The 21,541-nt window shown below is 37.9% G+C and overlaps 1 long non-coding RNA gene across 1 annotated transcript; it reads right to left on the bottom strand.

Moving 5' to 3' along the window:
• Positions 1–1,244: 1,244 nt before the first annotated feature.
• LOC126824450 (uncharacterized) lies at positions 1,245–20,179 on the bottom strand. Its single transcript, XR_007681539.2, has 8 exons — positions 20,020–20,179; positions 9,787–9,901; positions 8,690–8,823; positions 8,208–8,274; positions 7,818–7,936; positions 5,816–5,906; positions 4,617–4,726; positions 1,245–3,886 (listed from the first exon to the last, which is right to left on the bottom strand). It is a non-coding gene; the product is annotated as an uncharacterized LOC126824450 (long non-coding RNA).
• Between the last annotated feature and the right edge of the window lie 1,362 nt (positions 20,180–21,541).

The raw sequence follows: 21,541 nt of genomic DNA, 5'->3' as shown, positions 1-21,541 counted from the left end.
GCCAGTAAAAAGACCTCCAATAGCGCTTACATAATGCATCTTTAATCGTTGATGAATTTCAAATATGGTTTGTAGATATACGATGACCGAGCGTCAAGATGAATGAACCGGAAGGAATGAGCTTTTACGTCTTAATTGCCTTCATGCCAATGAATACGCGTGCTTTGGATGAAAATTCCATTTTTTTTGTCTCATCCAAACGACAGGATGACTAAGTCCTCTATGAAAGGGCAACTTTAGATTTAGACTCTACTGACTTGTCTAAAATCAATAATGGATTTCAGCTGAATCGTCCTTACCGAATGGAGGATTGTACCTTCAGGGCTGACAAGGAAAGTGCTGTTTTGTCGTTCGGATGGTACAAATACTGGGGACAGTTGGTATTCGATAAAAAGTAGACAGAACAGGCACTGTCCAGGTAAAATCGTATACATTACGATATAAATATAACCTGATGTTAGTCTCAATATAGCCGAAGTATTGTACTGAGGAGACGTTAAACTTAATTCACATCCATCTAAGGAGCTCGCGTAGCTAACATTGCTAAGTTGGTAAGACGCTGGCTCGCTAGCCTGGAGGTCGGGTGTTCGATCCCTGCATTGGCCGAAAAAGTTCATCCAGATTTTCCGGCGTGATTACCCCTTGTCAGTGATGCAGGGCGGAGGGCCTGACAAGGACAGCTGTCTAGACCTTCGGATGGGACGAAAAACCGAGGTCCCGTGTATACATTGGAATGCACGTAAAAGATCCCTTGGCAGTTGGAATTCGATATAAGAGTAGGCGATAGTGCCGCTGCCCGGGCAAAATTTCCCTCATAGCACACTGTATGGCGTATGCCCGTCTTCATTAGCCCAGCATAGGAGCAGAACAGTAGGACGTTAAACCCCATTTCTTTTCATTGATTTCATTTCATTTCATTTTACTTTGTATTTTAACGGAACGAAATGAAATGGGGTTAAAATTCTTACTTTTCTACATCGGTTTGGCTAATGAAGACGGGCTTATGCAATGCTGTGTCGCCTGTCCAACCTCGTGGGTTTTCTCCGGGTCCTCCGGTTTCTTCCCACTGCTAAAGACCCATACGCGCAAGCGAAGTATTGAAATATAATTGAACCATGTGTAAGTCCCGAATTGACCTAGTTTGTGTCGAGTGGACGTTAAATCTCTTGGTTTTTCGTCCCGTTCGAACGACTAGACTCTGCCTTTGCCAGACCCTCCTACACCACTACTCATATGTAAACACGCTGAATACTACAGTTTATTATCAGAAAATAGACAACAATATAAGCAGTTTACAACCAAAACAGTTGATAAATAACACGAGAGATAAACACGCCAAAAAATAAAAAACTTAAAATATATTTATAAAATATATTACACAAAGGCAAAATCAAAAACATCCACCGATCCATGTCGACAAAACACATAATCATTTCTATATAGAAGGCACCAAAATTGTTTGTAGGCGTATGAATACATATAATGTCAATTAAAAATAATAAACTAGTTCTAATACCTATAACGTATTTTAAAACTTTAACCATTCGTGCTAACTAATATTATTAAATTCAGGTGACTCGTTACATTAACAATAAATGTTTGGTGCATAAATGAGGGGGGGGGGGGGGTCAGTACCAAAATGTCTTAATCGGAAGTCATAGTATGGAAAATAGCACCCGCCATGATTGAATGTATATTTATTGATCTCGTATATTTTTCTATTATTTCGTATGATGGACAGATAATTTTAGAAACGGAAGAATGAAAAGAAAACCACTGAAAATGGTGTTATTCTTTGTAAAATATGCGGCCGGGCGAAGTAATGCATAAATAACATACGTATAATCAGCACATTTAATAACGCTGTTTCCATTCTCTTTCCTTGGCAGATCAAAATTCATTTTAAATAGGTTATATTCTAAAATCGCAGGCCATAACCAAGAAGCACGCTGTCCTGGAGTATGGTCATAATGGCCGCCCACCACCGGATGCACAAAACGTTTTATTTCAAATAAAGTGGGTGGTACTGAACCGATGTGTGGTGTGAATCTATACAATATTTATGATACTAGTGCATAGAAATATAAAACAAAGCAAAAACATATATTAACAAATTAAAAGAACTGGTAGAATTGTTATATACTCAGTAGCCAGACGAATTTCATTATTATAATGTCGTTAATAAATCTTTTGACAAATGCAGAAAATTAATAAACATTGCCAGGAATCATTGGGTTATTTATAAATTTATTTGGTCCATTTCGTTTGCACCAAGGTACTCGTTGTGTATTTCCAAACCATGGAAAATATTTTTTAAATCAATCCACTGGGAGATTCTAATCCTATTGAAATCGATGGTTTACATCACATCTAAAGCCGTGACCTTGATTAGACAACAGATCAAATGTTTCGTTCATCAAATGTTTCAGACGATTTTGCTTTCGACTGAAAAGCAAAATAAGGGTTGGTGAGTTAAAGGAATGGCCGCCTGACGGTCATCTTGTCTGCGATATCACTACTATGGAAGCAGACGATAAACCACAGACTACTACCAACACTAAAGTTCATGTGTTAGCGGTTCTGATTGGTAGGGTGATCTTGGGTCTGGGTATTACTTAACACGCACCATAATGAAAAGCATGAATGCATAGCCGAATCGGGGTAAACTGTCCAATGAAATTGGTATCATTTTAATTAGACGGCGGATATTCATACCCTGCGCCAACCGTCCTCACATTCTAAAAGACACAGTCTAATCATTTGAATTAAACGCGAGAAGAAGGACATTAAATGTTAAAGTCATATTGAAGTAGTTCGAAACATGTCAAATACTTGAAAATGTCAATCATGTCCATTCTCCGGTAGATTCCTCTTTAAAAGAACGAAACAATAATACTGTTAATCGTCATGGCAACATAAATATATAAAACTAGACTACTATTCTTCAAGTTAACTCCGATAAGTGTACATCAGGCAAAGCCGTCATATTATCATCATTATAATGTTGGAACACGTATAAATGTAACTCTTTCAATATCAACTTAATCCAACATTTTTTGTTCTGGGTTAATAAACATATTCATGTGAACATAATGTTTCTTATGAAAGGGGAAAATGAATTTATAAGTATAATACATATTGAGACTTACTGAGGAAGTGCAGTTTTTCTTGTTAAGTTAATGATGACGCGAGCTGTGGCACGCCTCTTATAATTACATCCAAAGCGCATTTTAATATGGGAGTCTAAGGGAAATCCCCATGTCATATGACCAGAAGTTTTCCTCTAATAATGGCAAAAACAAAGAAACAAAAAAATATATTTTCAAAAATCAAAATTTGTTCTTGTCATGTTCCATTAATCAAACCTTTCGTCATCGCAAGACCGTACAAATAAATATAACAAGTCTCGGTCATGTAGAAAGTTTGATATGTTAAACACAAAACTTCCCCCTTTTGTGCTTATTAGTATTATTATGTCTATTTATATATTTCTATGATTATTATACTAAAAGACGAGACTGGATAACCGACTCTTAAAAAATTATACGTAAGACTAGTTCCTACGTCAGCCGTTTTCTGACTAAGTTTCTCTTGACGTAAACTTACTATTTATATAAAAGGGATATCCTTTTAAACTTTACTCGAGATCGTCCTGAAATCGATGTGTAACTATAGAATCTTAACTTCTGCTTCAATAGCATCTTGGCGTAGGAACAAGTCTGATATCATTTAGAGCAGGTTATCCAATGGCGAATTAATGCGATTTTGTATAGAAATGAACAAAACTCGTGTATGAGATTGAAAGAGTTAAATTTAAGATTGTATTTCTAGAATTGTCTAGTTAGGAACATAGCTACAGCAATCAGCAACCACGCAACTGTTAAACCTGTAAAATATTGTTTCAATCAATTAATAATGCAGTTTTATTATGAAATTATTTATATATGTGTGTTTGATCTCTCATTAGAGGATAGTAAAATGGAATGGGGTGCACCGACCGGGTTAATTTAGAAAGGTATACACCATGTTGAGTGTGTGTGTAGGCCAACGTGAAGACAGTGTCTCGGTTATTCGTTCCATCTTAACGACCTGGCTTTCTTACCTTTCCAGACCACTCGTCCTGCACTACTGACGGAGGAATATTCCGATGAACTCATTCTCGGCCATCACCCGGATCGAACCCCAGATTGAACCCGGACGGATTACCCTATAGGTAGCTGCCTAGCTAAAATCCAAGCAAAAATGCTGCCTACATATCCCACCGGAACCTTGGTCTGCCTGTGATTATTGAGCCAGCGCCATAGACGACTCACTGCGCAACATGATTTAACGTCGCCACCTTGCAAACACAATTAGAAGTCGTTTGACCATTGAACACATTCGGCATGGCAGATAGAACGTCGAGCCGAGGTGTTACGAAGAAACTGATATTCACTAAACGATCCACTACCCCGACAAAATTAGCTCCTCGCATTGTTGCACACGGGAAGAAAGAAAATGGAAATTATTTTATTTTATGCTAGTTTCAAAATCAAAATGGCCGAAGCGCTGGGTTCACGAGGCGGTATATTCAACGCATTTCAATTTCTATCCTAAAGGTGGTAAAAAGCACTAACCGTTAGCACCACTGCATTTATCATCGTATTCAGCTTTTAAAGTGGCGTAACCCAGTGTTGTTTTACATGAGTCTGTTTCCATAGCACACTCCATTACAGCTGACGTAGAGCTAAAAAGTAAATTAGAAAAACATTTTTATGTTAAATGTAGTTTGTTAAACCATGGACCTTGTATTATAAGGTCCACAAATTTATCAAGGGAAGTAACTCCACTTAAAAATAGTCTCTATTTCGACATTACGTCACATTCTATAACTTTCACTTGCAGGAGTATGAGTGTAAAACCAAATAAAAATTGAATTGAAATTTTTGTCGTATTCTGCCCGCCATATATACCAGTTAAAGCTGGTATGAACCTCCCGCGTCATGAAAAAGATATTTCGGAAATGAGCTATGGTAGAGCTAGGGTATGGCGACGTGGGAACGTGGCATATAGAGGAACATCACAGAGCAGGTTCCATTCGGCGGCGGCTCTATTATAATATGGGGTTGCCTTGCAAATCTTGTAACTAAGCATGAACTAGTAGTAGTTAAACGTAATCCCAGTGGCCAACGGTACCAAAGAGAGATCCTGGACTGGGTTGTAGTGCCCCACTTCGACTATCGTCCGCTTCTCACAAACCACTCTTTATTGACGACAACACTAGATCAAACCGTAGGTGTGGCGTTGATTTTCTGTGACCTAAATCCAATTAGGCATAGGCATATCTATAGGGCATTCTTGTGCGTAATATCTGTCAGAGAGATCCATCAGCGCAGAATCTTGACGATTTGGATCAGGCACTACACCAGAAATGGAACCGACTAACGCAGACTCAGATCAGATCCAACATTTCATCCAATCATTGAGGAGAGACAGTCAACAGGCGATCTATGTTGACGAGGGTTACACCTGAAATGAGCTGAACTGGACTCTGGGGTTTCCTATTGGCCTAAAGCCTGCATCCATAGTTGGTTGTATGGACTTGGTTTTACCGATTTTTCTGCCTCAATTTTCCAACTCGACAGTTAACATTAAATTCCCTACTTAATCTTCGGTTTCTTTGCTAGTTCAATGTCTACTTGACGGGGCAGTTCGGGAAGATTTAATACCTTCCAGATTATAAAATGGCTGACATGTCTGATCAAACTACCACTAGATTCTTATAGGGTTGCTGAGATAACAGTTTTCTTTGTGAATATCTATAAGAATGACAAACCTGCAGCAACTGGCAGATCCCGTCCCTGCCTCACATGTAACGTTAGTTTTGCCCATCAAACAATTGTAATAATCCACATAGCATTTACCATCTGTAAGTAAAAGGAAAGGCCTATTCGTCAGAACGTACAGTAAAACAATTTGTATATGTCGAAAAGTGCAGTTAAAGTAACGATGCTTAATTTTCATTTTTCTTTAAAATATCAAATTTCGCACAGTTTAATACACGCTAATATTTACTTGGGTTGATTATTTAATATTTAAATAATCAAAATCAAAATATTAACACTAGATAATGTCCCGGCTTGGATTAAAACGGATTTAAAACAGGCATAACCATAAAAGGAGAGAGAGAGAGAGAGAGAGAGAGAAATGGGGTTTAACGTCCACTCGAAACAAACTAGGTCATTTCGGGACTAACATATGGTTTAATTTTATTTACATAATTCGCTTGCGCGTAGGGGTCTTTAGCGGTGGGAGGAAACCGGAGGACCCGGAGAAAACCCACGAGGTTGGACAGGCGACCCTACTCCTTGCCACGTACAACCGGGGATTCGAAACCACGCCAGTCGTCTCAATGACAGACTTTATGATACAGCGCGCGTACGCTAACCATTCAGCCATCCAACCCCCCCCACCATAAAAGGAGATGTTAACTGTAGGTCGATTGGGGAGGTTCGGGAATTTCAGGAGTCTTTAAGAGGAGTATGTAAATTGAATCCAAGTTCAGTCTTCTAAAAAGGGTTAAATTTAAGAGGATGATAAAAATTTAGTTTTGGATATTTCCTAGTTTTTATAAAAATACATAAAATACATCAAATTTATATACAAAGTTGGTTTCGCTGGGTTTTTTTGGTGCTGGTGGCGCTGATGGTCTTCCTTAGGTGGCCCCAACAATAAACTTTCGCAAAATGGCGGCGGGTTTATTACATAGCGAAGCAGTATATTTCGTTGGAATTTCAATTCCATAATTATATCTGTGTAAAAACTGAACGGAATTGGGGCACTTTGGATTGAAATTCCTATTAGTTTGCAAGTTTCCCGTTATTCGGCTACTAATTTGCATAAATTAACAAATTTTACTCCATTCACCTAATGAGATTCATTAAGATTCTGAAAGGTCATGGCCGAATGAATGACGTTGGAATCATTTCTTTTGCAATTTGTGTTGGGCCTAACTGTTACAGAAACGTATGACTTTAATCCCCCATTTCATTCATTCGTTCTAACTGCTAATTTATTTGACTAGCCGAGATGTCCATAGCGTGGTGCTCGAGTTGCTCAGAAATGAAATGAAATGAAATGGGGTTTAACGTCCTACTGTTCTGCTCCTATGCTGCTAATGAAGACGGGCATACGCCATACAGTGTGCTATGAGGGAAATTTTGCCCGGGCAGCGGCACTATCGCCTACTCTTATATCGAATTCCAACTGCCAAGGGATCTTTTATGTGCATTCTAATGTATACACGGGACCTCGGTTTTTCGTCTCATCCGAAGGACTAGACAGCTGTCCTTGTCAGGCCCTCCGTCCTGCATCACTGACAAGGGGGAACCACGCCGGAAAATCTCGATGAACTTTCTCGGCCAATGCAGGGATCGAACACCCGACCTCCAGGCTAGCGAGCCAACGTCTTACCCACTTAGCCACGTGATCCCCCCGAGTGGCTCAGGTTCATCGTCCTTCGTCTCGTTTGTCGAATACCGTTGCTACAATTAATAAACAATCAACCCTACATCTTCCAACAATCATAACTTGGCTCAGAAAAAAATAATTTGAAAGAAATGTTCAATATATTCATTTTGCATTATCCATTTTTTTTAACTATTATAGCAAGAACGGTCATCTCTTTATCTAAATCTTACATAATGCATCAACACCATTCATAAAAACGGAAATATTTATTTTTGTTTCGTCAAAGAAAAAGAAACATTTTTGCGATTCGTTTCTCATTTTTGTGCTTGAAACTTTAATTATTGGATACAATAATGAAAATATCATACCTGCAATACAACTTGCATAAGCTGTTAGATTAAACTTGTCAGTAATATTGATCGATGCTTCCGTGCCGGGACACATAATATAAGCACCCACGTAACAATTCATAAACGCTGTCTTGGTCCTGTCAAAATAAATCAAATTCTGCATTATATTTCAAAAGTCTTGTTAGGCCGTTGAATTGAGCCAGTGCTAGGTTATCCGGAATCTTTCAACCATTCTAAATATGACTCAAATTCCTTAATATAATATGGGACGGGTGAGAATAATAATATTTCATTTATAGTGAAATCGTGGCAACTCGAGCATTAATCTTGAACGATCGGCGAAGATCGCTAGAGTTATAATATATCTTTCAGTCAAGATTACGGTGATTAAATAAAAGATTTTCTTACTCGCAAGTTTTGGCAACCAGAAGTTTATCTTGACAGCTATGTATCATCTTTTGACACATTGTCATATCTGTATTAAAAGAAGAAATATAAACATATCTGTATTAAATGAGCGACATCAAAGTATAAACTATTTACATTAATAATTTATAAATACCAACCATGTCTATTGCTATATTATGGTCATCTATTGAATATTACAATACTGCACATTTCTCAAGTATATATAACCAGGGGCGGATCCATGAAATTTTGCAGGAGGATTTTCTAATCCAAATTTTGCTCTTTTATATTCCCCGATTTTTGGGATGAGCTATTTGTTAATTATTGGATTGGTTAAATATGCCCAATGACGTCAATAATTAACCAAATATGGCCACTTTGGACTGTTCACGCATTTCACCGAACATAATTGATTATCTTTTATAGTCCCCGATTTCTGGGATGAGCGATATATTAATATTATTGGATTGGTGAGTACCTACCTGCATTACACGTCTTGTTATCTACCATAAACGCATCATTTTCCGCTTTTAATTCGAGATATTTGGTGAAATTGAAGCCATCTGGACAGTCGGCCACTTCACCGGTAAGGCACGTGTTTAACACCGCAGAGGCACTATATTCGTGGATAAAAAAATGTTGTTATTAACAAACGAGTGCAATAAGAGTTTGTTAGCGAAGCATATCTGACTCGTGCACCGCATCCATTACTTATGATTATTAAACGAGGAGATTATCAGGACTTGTGGCTAATCCTAAGACAGAGGGAGAGGGGCATAATATGGGATCGGACTAATCCCAGGACACACAGGGAGGGTGGGGGTCGATGTGGGGAGTGGGGTGGAGAGGTTGGTTCTAGGAAATACGAAAACAGTATACTCAGGTACGGGGTAATTGGAGGAGGGGTTGGCCCTTGGAGATACAGGGGGAAAGGGCGTGGGGGTGGGGCAGACAGGTTCTGGTCCTAGGACACATAGAAGGAATGAGGAGCTATTCTTGGGACGTCGAATTTGTACATTGAACCAGGTCACACGGAAAGAATGTTGAATCATTCCTTTAATACCAGGAACAGATGAGGTAATTGTTCTAGGATAAGGTAGTTCAACTTGTTCTGGAATACAGTGGAGGATTGGTGAACTAATCCTAGGACACATGAGAGGCAGAAGAGGCATTTAAATAATGGAACAGTCTTCCTTCGCCCATTTTGTTCTATAGTACCCAACAAAAACATTAATTTTAGGTTTTTGTATTTGAGTGAACTACTGGGAAATATAACGTATAACCTGATATAACCCGTTATTACCGTAAATACGACATAAAAGTAGAACGGTACCACATAATTCTATATGATTTTTCAAAATCCAATGGCTGCTCAATATTTTTTTTACATAACGTCATGGCCTCAAGTGTACATACAAAATGTCGCGTCGAAAATGTAAAGCGCATTATCACAAAGAAAAATTGTCCGGTGATTTTATTATTGGTTCATATAATTCATTATTTGTGATACAAGCATTAATTTATTCTAATACAAATTATGATAATATGCGTTGAAAATTATTCGTTTGTTAACACCTACCTGCATTTCAGGGTTGCGTTGTCACCTGCAGCGGTTATACTATCATCAAACGCTGTCTTGCATGCTTCCAACTTTGTGTCGTCACAAGCTTGGATAGTTGCCACTAGAGCAAGAACTAAAATAAAAGATTAATATATCAGAATATATATTTGTAAATAAAAGATGAACTAGTCTCACTGTAACCTACTAAACGTACTGCTTTTCCAAATTTTGATCAAATTTAGTTGCGGGCGCTGTTGTAGGACTTGGACATCCCCCAGTTATTATAGGCCCTAATAGGCTAGCGGATTAAGTCCATATTTGTCCGATACCCATACCTATAGTAGAACCTATAGTAGAACAACGGTTATTTGGTATGGTTTGAAAGGTAATTTTATCGACATTATGTTATCAGTTCTTGTGCGATTTTCAAAATGGGACAGAAAAGTTATTTCTCATGGTTTCCATGGCAACTGTAAAAAATCATAGATTTTGACTGTATGCGTAAAATCTAACTATTTAACGATAAGGAAGTATAAGATAAGCTATATTTTGTGTTTTTCTCCAGTACACTCAGTGATTGAATAAGAAAAATCGCAAATAGCACACACTATATCATTTTTGGACCAGGAATTAGCCTCTTAGCGTTACTGGTCTTGTTCTTGGGGTTGGCGCTTTTCGAAAAAAGCCTAAGGCTCCGTCAATTCATGTACGATTGACATACAACTTGTCATGGTTGTTCATTGGACAATTGCGTCTCGATTGACGGATGATTTTTTAATTTTGACGTCACAATTCCACAGGGCTTTGTAGTATACTATACTGCTTGTTATATTATATGGTTGCACAAACACAGCGGGGGTGGGGGGGGCATAGGCATACTTTCTATTTCACGTGTGTTGTATATATATTTCATCTGTGATTCAAAGCAGAGTTGAATTTATTCCGTAATATGCTCTACAGAGTAGAACATTTAATAATTACAAGGTTATTTCTTTTTTCAAGTAACGTGCTTGATTTGCATTTTTCGGAAAATATCAAATTTCTCATTGCCTAATCCACAGTAATGTGTACTAAAAATTGATTATTGAACATTTCATTTAGAAAATGAAAAAAAAAACAAAGCTTGCTAATCTCCCGGCTTGTAGGCCTATTCGATCGAATTATAAACAGAATCATCATTTAGATTTCGCGAAAACGTTAAGATGGCGGCGGACGTCACCTGACAACAAACAGGCTTGTAATTAGCGATCAGTCTGTCGTAATTTGCAAATGGCGGAAAGTTCAACTTCTAAGAACTAAGGGGGACCACGTGGCTAAGTGGGTAAGGCGCTGGCTCGCTAGCCTGGAGGTCGGGTGTTCGATCCCTGCATTGGCCGAGAAAGTTCATCCCGATTTTCCGGCGTGGTTCCCCCTTGTCAGTGATGCAGGACGGAGGGCCTGACAAGGACAGCTGTCTAGTCCTTCGGATGAGACGAAAAACCGAGGTCCCGTGTATACATTGGAATGCACGTAAAAGATCCCTTGGCAGTTGGAATTCGATATAAGAGCAGGCGATAGTGCCGCTGCCCGGGCAAAATTTCCCTCATAGCACACTGTATGGCGTATGCCCGTCTTCATTAGCCCAGTATAGGAGCAGAACAGTAGGACGTTAAACCCCATTTCATTTCATTTCATTTTCTAAGAACTACAAACCTGTATTGTGCGCAGATTATTCTTACTTGGCTGTAGAGAGTAGTAACACAACCGATTTTCTGTCGGAGACAAAGAGGTGCCATATGAGACTGTGATTGTACTGTCATGAGATATTAAGAGAAATGTCCGCACATTGCCATGTTTTTTTTTAATTCTCTACTTACCTTTAACAAGAAAATTATAGTTCATTCCGCTAGCCCTATAGAAATGCTATTATTATTATTTTCTTAATAGCTACACCTTCCCCGCTACATGGGCGTTAAATCGCAATACAATGAACGAAGGAAAACATTTTGGGACTACTAATTGTTCAGTAATAATTTGGCCTACCAAATATAGGCCCTACATATAAGTATTTGTAACATCCCCAAACAAGCCTATTCATAAAGGTATATTACTACAAAGTCATGTGAATTACAATTCTACAGGCAACAACACCAAGATTACAATAACAATTCTGCATTCCACTGTGATATGAGTTCTTTATTCGTTTGCAATTTACAACAAAAATAAACTAATTAGTCCTGATTTGCATATTTGAAGCTTCCTTGTATGATATTTCAGAGAAATGTTAGTATGCCGGGTCATAAATATACATTCCATGGCTGTCTTTCTTTATCAACACAATGGACTGGCCATCTCTAAAACGAATTGAGCAAAACCAGAGGGAATTAATAATATGTATCATGATTTGGAGAGATTCAAAACCCGCTTGAACGCCAAGAACCGCCTATCGTTTCAGAAAGCACGAGGAAGCGTACACAAGGATTTTGATGCATGCAGTTGACGCTGTGCATAACCATTCTCGTTTTATAATTAGAAGCGATGATATGTCGGTTTACTACTGTACCACCAACTGTATCAACATCCTTGCGATGAAGGGAAATAACCAGTAAACAAAGATTTAATCTTGTCCATGAAATTTAAATAATTCTGGGAGAAATCGTCAGTCTATGTTTACCAGTCTGCCGAATTGGAAAACGGACAAAATTTACAAAAATATGTTAATAGCTTAGCCTCTCGTGACTACAGCCGAGGAGAGCATACTCTGCTTGTGAACGGTAACTTCAACACTTATCGATTCAAACTAAATGGACATTATATATAATTACACGTTGATTCGTGCCTTAAAATGAAATATGGGTTATGTAAGATAGAGACTTTTGGCAAGGGGGATTTTTCCCGTCCGTATCACGTATTTTGGCAGTTTTTCGCGCGGCGTACGTAGGAGTAGCTGAGCATAATTCTATTACAGCATGATGGCAGTTATCTACCAAGATCACCATCAGTACTAGTCAAGTACCCAGACCTAGCTACAAATTACTGGAGAGAGTAAACTCGCTCGACAGTCGCTGAGCTATTAAAAAAAATGAATGTCTAATCTTACTAAAAATCTTGGACTATTTGGCTTCACTAATGTATCATTTCAGAAAGTTTATACCCTTTTACCATAGAATCACATCATTTACAGATTTGCAAGGTCCCACCTCCCTAAATTTAGTGCGTAGATCAACCGGCATGCAGACAGACAGGAAAACTATGAAAATTCCGAAAAAAACTCATCAAAAATAATGATTACAGACTTTATCATGGTTAAAATCACATAAAATAATAGATTCATAAAAACGCTATAGCACAACATTTCAGGGTCTTAAAGTAGCAAAAAAGACGTTAAAAAGACGGCAATGTTATACGGACCTTTTCCGTATGAAAGCTGTTCAATAAGTGCTGCTGTGTCCGTGTGTCCTATCACGTATGATAAATACACACACATTAATGACCTCCTTCCTTCCTGTTTCAGTGATTACTTGTCAACAAACTTTTAAACATCTATATGACGGTTACTCAAATAAGATTAACATCTCATAAAGGATTGTTAATAATTTCCTTGTATACTGTTCTTAAGGAGACCTTAATCCAAGTGAATTCAATTGCGGAGATAAGCCGACGGGGACGAGCCCTTTCCCACGACCGAGCCTGTACTCCGAGAAGAACAAGTCCTTAACGTGCCAGACCGCGCTCGTTGAGGCTTTATTTAACGGTTTTCAGACACTGTAAGAGTTACGCCGGGTGCTGCAAGGACATTATATCAAATGATACTGTTTAAAATCTATTTGGTACGAAAGCCCAGAAGGCTCATCCAAATTCCAAATTCCAAATGCGAAATTCAAAATTCCAAATTCATGTCTTACCAATAAAATAGCAAATTGACCGCCCCATAAATTAAACAAATTAGAATTTAAATAAATTGTAATGTTGCACAACTAATTAGTGCTAGTTTACCTATCTGATGCCTGGGCCGGATAAACACCCGTTCCAAATTACTAAATTCGAAATGTGAAATTCCAAATTCCAAATTCGACATAATCACGTGACATTACAATCATTATGGCTGCTGCAGAGAAGATAAATGTCGGCGATGTGGCGGATTTGACCCACACGGATTTGGCCAGAATTATGACAAAATAAAATCAATGATGTTTCTATTACATCACAATTACGTCATATATGCAAATTTAGAAGTTCTGACCAAAAATATGCATTGGTCACCTATTCCACATTTAAATGGTAGTAAATTATTTTCAAGTTTTTTCGGCATCAAAGAACAAGAACCAAAAGGCTATCCCTACCCCCAAATCTATTATCTTACAAAAAAAAAACTGCCCATTGGTAAAAGTGTAAATAAATATACATGTATTGGGCTATGTTGAAAATTTACCCAAGAACCAGTTTTAAATTTTGTTCTACCTCGGATAGGGGTATCTTGCCATTTAAGTCCCTTTTGGAGCTTTGGCTGCTAGCCTATAATGTGAACCTGGACCCGCGGATTGTGGTGTCTGTTTACATGGAACAAAATATTATTTTTATTATTAAATATTGAGATTTGTTTTTTGAAATCTAGAGGGCCCACAAGCCAAAACGGACCATAATCCAGGAAGTTATGCGTGAATATCGAAAGGAACCAAGATATGTGGGATATAAACATGTATTTTAAGTTTCATCAAAATCGGATAACAATTGAGACCTCTAAGAGGGCCCACAACCTTGGCATTACATACTTTTACACTATTTGCGTACAAGGGGCAGCCATTTTGTCAGACAGTTTCGGTCCGATTTTCACGAAATTCGAACTCAACCGCCATTAGGGTGTAACGGTGACATATTTAAACGTTTTGTAAAATCAGATAAAAATTGTGACCTCAATCTAAAAACGTAATTTTTCGTACAACCAGGAGCAATAATACATGAAGTTACGGCCCGATATGCGCGAATATCTACAGGAACCGAGATCTTCGGGATATAAACATATATTTTAAGTTTAATCAAAATCGGATAACAATTGTGATTTCTAGAGGGTCCACGAGCTTGGTATTACATACTTTAACACTATTTGCATACAAGGAGCGGCCATTTTGTCCGGCAGTTTCGATTCGATTTTCACGAAATTCGAACTCAATCATCATTATGGTGTAACGGGGTTGCGTTATAACGATTTTTTTAAATAGGATAAAAATTGTGATCTATAGAGTAACCACAAGCTAAAAACGCAATTTTCGTACAATCAGGGGCCATAATCCATGAAGTTGTGGTTCGACAAGGGCAAATATCGCAAGGAACCGAGATATTTGGGTTATTAACATATACTTCAAGTTTCATCTAAATCGGATAAAAATTGTGACCTCTAGACTGTCCACAAGCTAAAAACGTGATTGTTCGTTCAATCTGGGATCATAATCGATGAAGTTTCGATCCGATACATGCCAATATCGAAAGGAACTGAGATCTTTTGAAGATAAATTTTTGTCAAGTTTTGTCAAAATCTGATAGGAATTGTGACCTGTAGAGTATCCACAAACAAATTGTGGATGGATGGACGGACGGACAGGGGCGACAACAATATACGTCCACATGAAAATGGGGATTGCTAAGGTGTCACCCATAGAAGATTAAGACCAAACTATCGGAGACTAAGCGAAGCTCTGATCATTTTTGGGATTAGAGATTGTTATAATAGTTCAAAAAAAGATGATGAAAAATGAATATATCGAAAATGTCATTCAAATTATCTTATTCTGCGCGAAGTTTATTATCGTAGCAACGGTACTGGCCAAACAAGACTAAGTCTTGATTATCAATTTTTAACTCATGGGCGTTCTAATCCATTAAAATATCTCCCATCCGATAGTCTAGAGACTTGAATATGGACGTGTCATGTTAATAAATGTCTAAGAGAATTTCAATAATTCGCTTGCCCGTAGGGGTCTTTAGCAGTGGGAGGAAACCGGAGGACCCGGAGAAAACCCACGAGGCTGGACAGGCGACCCTACTCCTTGGCACGTGCAACCGGGGAATCGAAACCGCGCCAATAAACACCTGCAATAGGCAGATTAAGCTCTTACAGAGTGTATCTATATATAAACAACAGTTGTCAGTAACTGTTTTATCTAGGCATATAGGTAACATTTTGTTATAAAACATTTGCTAACTTTTGGGGAGATGTTAACTACCGATAGACATATGTTACACCTACATATTCTGTATTTATTGTCAATGTGACTATATATATTATAACAAATTAGCATATTGATTTAAAAACATTATTGATGTGAGCGGGGTCTGATAATATTCATTTGGTTCTATTGTATCGGAGCAGAGCAAAAAAAAAAAAAAAAAAAAAAATAATAATAATAATATTAATAATAAAAAAAATAATGACACGTTCTATCAAAGGAATTTGCATTATTAACAGTAAATATATACTGTATTGAAATGGCCTTCAAACAGAAAATGATGACCTATTGGTGCGCAACATATTACTGGGAAAGTTCGTCAGCGTGGTTCCCCCTTGTCAGTGGTGTAGGACGGGGTCCTACCAAGGGATAACGTATAGGCGTTCGGTGGAACTAAAAAGCCGTGTACACGTTGCCGTTCACGTAAAAGAACCCTTGACAGAATTAGAAATAAGACTAGGGTAGGCTATAGTATCGCCATCCGGGTATATTTCCCTCATCGCACACCGTATTAGCCTAGTCAAACGTTAAACAACTTTTCAAAATAATGATAAAATGTTATTTGTCATGCTATATTACGCAATATGACGCATTAAGCCAGTTAATACTGCACAATATATAGAAGTTCGATATGTGATAGACTATCATAGGCTGATTCATACACTTGATGTAGTAAAAAAATCTGTCGCCAACTGTACCATACGAATAATAGCCTACTCATAAATATCGACCTTTTCCTAATGTTACACAGATGTTCAACTTAAAGAGACATCACTGTTTATTCATATATGATTTAAAGATGAATTAGGCAAGTTATTAATCTGTTTATTGCTGATCTTTCTTTGGGCTTCAAATGTTATATAAATTATTATCTAGACAAGCCTATAATCAACCCTGTAGATCGTCGGATGACTGAGATTTAAATGGATTTGAACACCTGTGAGTTTTAAAAGTTTAACGATAAAATGAACAATCGATACCTAGTACCGTTGTTACGATAATAAGAGAGAGAGAGAGAGAGACAGAGAGAGAGAGAGAGAGAGATGTGCTTTAACGTCCACTCGACACAAACTAGGTCATTTCGGGACTAACACACGGTTTAATTTTATTTCAATAATTCGCTTGCGTGTAGGGGTCTTTAGCAGTGGGAGGACCCGGAGAAAACCCACGAGGTTGGACAGGCGACCCTACTCCTTGTCACGTACAACCGGGGATTCGAAACCACGCCAGTTGACTCAATGACAGGCCTTATGATACAGCGCGCACGAGCTAAGCTAGTTTTGAGACTTAATTGATCCCCGACTACTGGGTCAACACCTATCATCTCCCCAACCTCGCCTGCACTATCCCACCGGTGAAAACAGACGTTAATAAAGCTATTCACAGTCATAGCCCCCTCCCTTCCCCTCGCCTCTTTTATGAACCCAGTTAAAAGAAAGATTTAGTTTAACACACTCGCATTGTAATGTAAGTTACCGATAAGGTGGTTTCTTTAAAATTGGATTTCATATTAATATTATTTATATTAATTTTCTATAATCACGCTCTTTCAGCGTTTTAATATTTTCATATTAATACAAATTAATGTAGCGAAATATGATAAAACTGTCTATGTCGCTATGAATGTAATAGACACATACAGTGTTAATTATAATTATTATAACCAAAGAAAAAATCAATAATATAATTATTCTCTAAATTAAAGTTAACAATGCAGAGAGAGAGAGAGAGGGAGTGGGTGAGAGAGAGAGCAAGAGAGGGGGGAGAGGGAGAGAGGGAGAGAGAGAGAGAGAGAGAGGGAGTGGGTGAGAGAGAGAGCAAGAGAGGGGGAGAGGGAGAGAGGGAGAGAGAGAGAGGGGGGTGTATCATTTTATTGGTCTAAATAATTTGCTGGTGCGTAGGGTTCTTTACCAGTTGGGGGAAACCGGAGGAACCGAAGAAAGTCCACCAGGTGTATGGTATCGAAACCTTGCCATTTCAATCAATGACAAGCCCTTATCCGTCTCATTCACCCCTCACCGGATACATACAATATAAATAAGTATCGAAACTTTGCCATTTCAATCAATGACAAGCCCTTATCCGTCTCATTCACCCCTCACCGGATACATACAATATAAATAAGTGTATATTATCTCTATTTATTTGTGTAGTAAACTATTATAAGTATATTAGTTCAAAATTTCGTTTTCCTTGTTTTTACTACTCAAGGAATCCGGAAGAGCTGTTATGTAACCCACATTCTCGTCGATATGATGTATTAGCCAAATAAACGGTCTGTTACGACGAGTTCTTGGAATGCTGTGCACGGAAATGTGGGTTTTTCACGAGAAACATCATCGCTGATTGGTTAATCAGATGTCTGACGCCATTGGTTCGAAAGCCGCTTGTATGCAACCCCCCTCTACAACCGGCCATCGAAATTATAAAAAAAACAACAAAAAACGAAACGAAATATAAATCTGGCTCCGAGTTCACAAAGCATTCTCAGACTTAATTTAAGAATTTACTCAACTTTCAATCACTGTTTATAAGAAATATCTTTGTCCCAGAAAAACACAACTTTGCACATACGGTTCTTATTCTTGTATTTGATAAATTAAAAAGACAAAAGTTTTATAAAGGGCTATATTTTAGTTAAAATAAGGCGAACAATTTTGAGAAAATTCTTAACTTTAGTCTAAGAATGATTTGTAAACTTGGGGCCTGTGTTTCAATCAGCCATCGAAAGTATAAAAAAAACCGAACGAAATATTTTAACCAGATTGATTATCTCCATTTGTATAGTAAACTATCATAAGTTTATTGCCTCCATTTATTTGTCATCCCCGGTTGTACGTGACAAGGAGTAGGGTCGCCTGTCCAACCTCGTGGGTTTTCTCCGGGTCCTCCGGTTTCCTCCCACTGCTAAAGACCCCTATGTGCAAGCGAATTGTTGAAATAAAATTAAACCATATGTTAGTCCGGAAATGACCTAGTTTGTGTCGAGTGGACGTTAAACCCCATTTCCCTCTCTCTCTCATTTATTGGGGATCACGGTGGCTAAGTGGGTAAGGCGCTGGCTCGCTAGTCTGGAGGTCGGGTGTTCGATCCCTGCATTGGCCGAGAAAGTTCATCCCGATTTTCCGGCGTGATTCCCCCTTGTCAGTGATGCAGGACGGAGGGCCTGACAAGGACAGCTGTCTAGTCATTCGGATGAGACGAAAAACCGAGGTCCCGTGTACACAATGGCGTGCACGTAAAAGATCCCTTGACAGTTGGAATTCGATATAAGAGTAGGCCGTAGTGCCGCTGTCCGGGCAAAATTTCCCTCATAGCACACTGTATGGCGTATGCCCGTCTTCATTAGCCCAGTTAGGAGCAAAACAGTAGGACGTTAAACCCCATTTCATTTCATTTCATTTCATTTCTCTCATTTATTTGTCTAGTAAACTATATGTTAATTTATCAATTAATTTATCAATACCCATCTCAATTTGCAATACATTTAATAATAAAATATCTGTTATCTATGATTCTTTTATCAAAGAATTCTCAATCCATAAAATTTGATTCTCATGCATCACTAAATTTAAAAATATTTCAACATGTACACAGCTAATAATAAAGTATTTGTAAGATGTTAGCGTTATTATAATTTGATCGAATATTGCTATCGGCACTTTCCATCGGCCCATTCGTTGTTCGTCAAATAATGATTACGTTGATCACCCGGCCCCGAGTTTACAAAACATTCTTAGATTTAAATTAAGAATCTACTCAAAATTGTTCGCCTTATTTTAAGGAAAATTATAAAACTTTTGTTGTTTTAATGTATCAAATACATCAATAAGAAACTGGGTGCAAAGTTTCGTGTTTCTCGATCAAAGATATTTCTCATAAATAGTGATTGACAGTTGAGTAACGTCTGAAAATGCTTTGTGAAAGAAAACATAACGTGACTACTTACTTATGTACAAAAACAAATGAAATGTTGAAATGCTATACAAAACCACTAATTTTAACATTTAAAAATATGGATAATCGATGCTTTTCAATTTCTACTTACCAGCAATGGTACAACTTATTACAAATCTCATTTTGACGACAATTCTATAAATACTTCGTTAATATATTGTATGCAACACCTGAAAGTTTCCGTTAGTCACTGAAGGAATATAGTCACATCTGCGTTTTAACAGAGGTATTGGTGGTGTTATCATCGATTTTTCTAACTCAACGTGTTTATCGCGAACAATATTATAGCCTGATTATTTTCATGACGTGTTAATATTTAAAGGGATGTTGTTGAGAATAGGTTTCTATTTCCGTAATATACCAAATGGAATGTGGTTTTACATCCTATTTTTCTGCATAACGCATACCTAAATTCGCATGATTAACTAAATTATAAAATTGAATTAGACTACATCGATAAACGCTGACTAATGAATACATACATATTGTATGCATGGGTGTAGTCGATCATAAAATTCGATGTGGCTATAAGCGATATGTCACTTGGGCGGTGTGTCATATTTTATTTTCACATTTAAATTCAAAATATGACAATCATGATCAAATGATAATGTTAATAAGATGCCAAATATTTCTCATATTTTGTCCCCTGTCAAAATGTGTTAAATCTATCTGTGAAGGTATTTCTATCTGCATTTCTCACACAGGGGCGTGGGCGGTGGGTTCTTTATAATAATTTTGAAGCTGTGTTTGATTATTAACGAACTACAACAACGTTTAGTATTATAAAACTAATCTATAAAATACTGTCTAGACACCAGGGGGTGGGGTGAGGTGGGGGTCTAAAGCATGTGCTTTAGATCATAAGGTATGTATCGAATCAAGTGCTAATGGGCCTGTCACACTATAACGTTTTAGGACAACTTATTCCGACGTATGAAATAATTATCCAATACGTACGCTGGCATACGCTGAAGCTGAATTTAGTAGCGTGGATTCGACCCCACAATTGACAAGGGGTGGCATGTCTATCTCCGGTTTCCGCCCACTACAAAAACCCATGTGCGCATGCGTATTATTGAAATAAAATTGTACCATTATGTTAGTCCCGAAACGACCTAGTTTGTGTTGAATGGACTTTAAACCCAATTTCCCAATGCTTACCGTCTAGACGCAGTTTGTAGATTAGACTGCTGACAAGTGTAGTAGAAACTAAGGTTTGTGGTCTAAAGAGATTTCTTGGAAATGAACGTGGTATATTTTGGCGTTGACCGTCTGCTTGTCATGTCCCGCCCAGGGCCCGCGACAAGGCACCCGGATCCTGGGACAAGCAACTCGGCAAGAGGAGGTGAGTCTCTCCCCTCGGGGCTGGAAATTATTGAAAGATACATGATCTCTGACGTCATTTTGAACGCATTTTGGCATATATATCTGGGGTAACTGGAGGTTACTGAAACTGGGATTTAACACAACAACGTAATATGACATACGTGCACTACATTTTGATTTTACTGATATAAAATATAATAATCAGATGTACACGATTTTGACAGGAAATTTCAAGCAAGCAAACAATTGAAAAAACAAAAACCGTGACCATCAGACGCCAAGCC

This window comes from Patella vulgata, chromosome 6 (genome assembly GCF_932274485.2).
Source record: "Patella vulgata chromosome 6, xgPatVulg1.2, whole genome shotgun sequence".
Lineage (NCBI taxonomy): Eukaryota > Metazoa > Mollusca > Gastropoda > Patellidae > Patella > Patella vulgata.
This window is presented reverse-complemented; position numbering and strand designations above follow the sequence as displayed.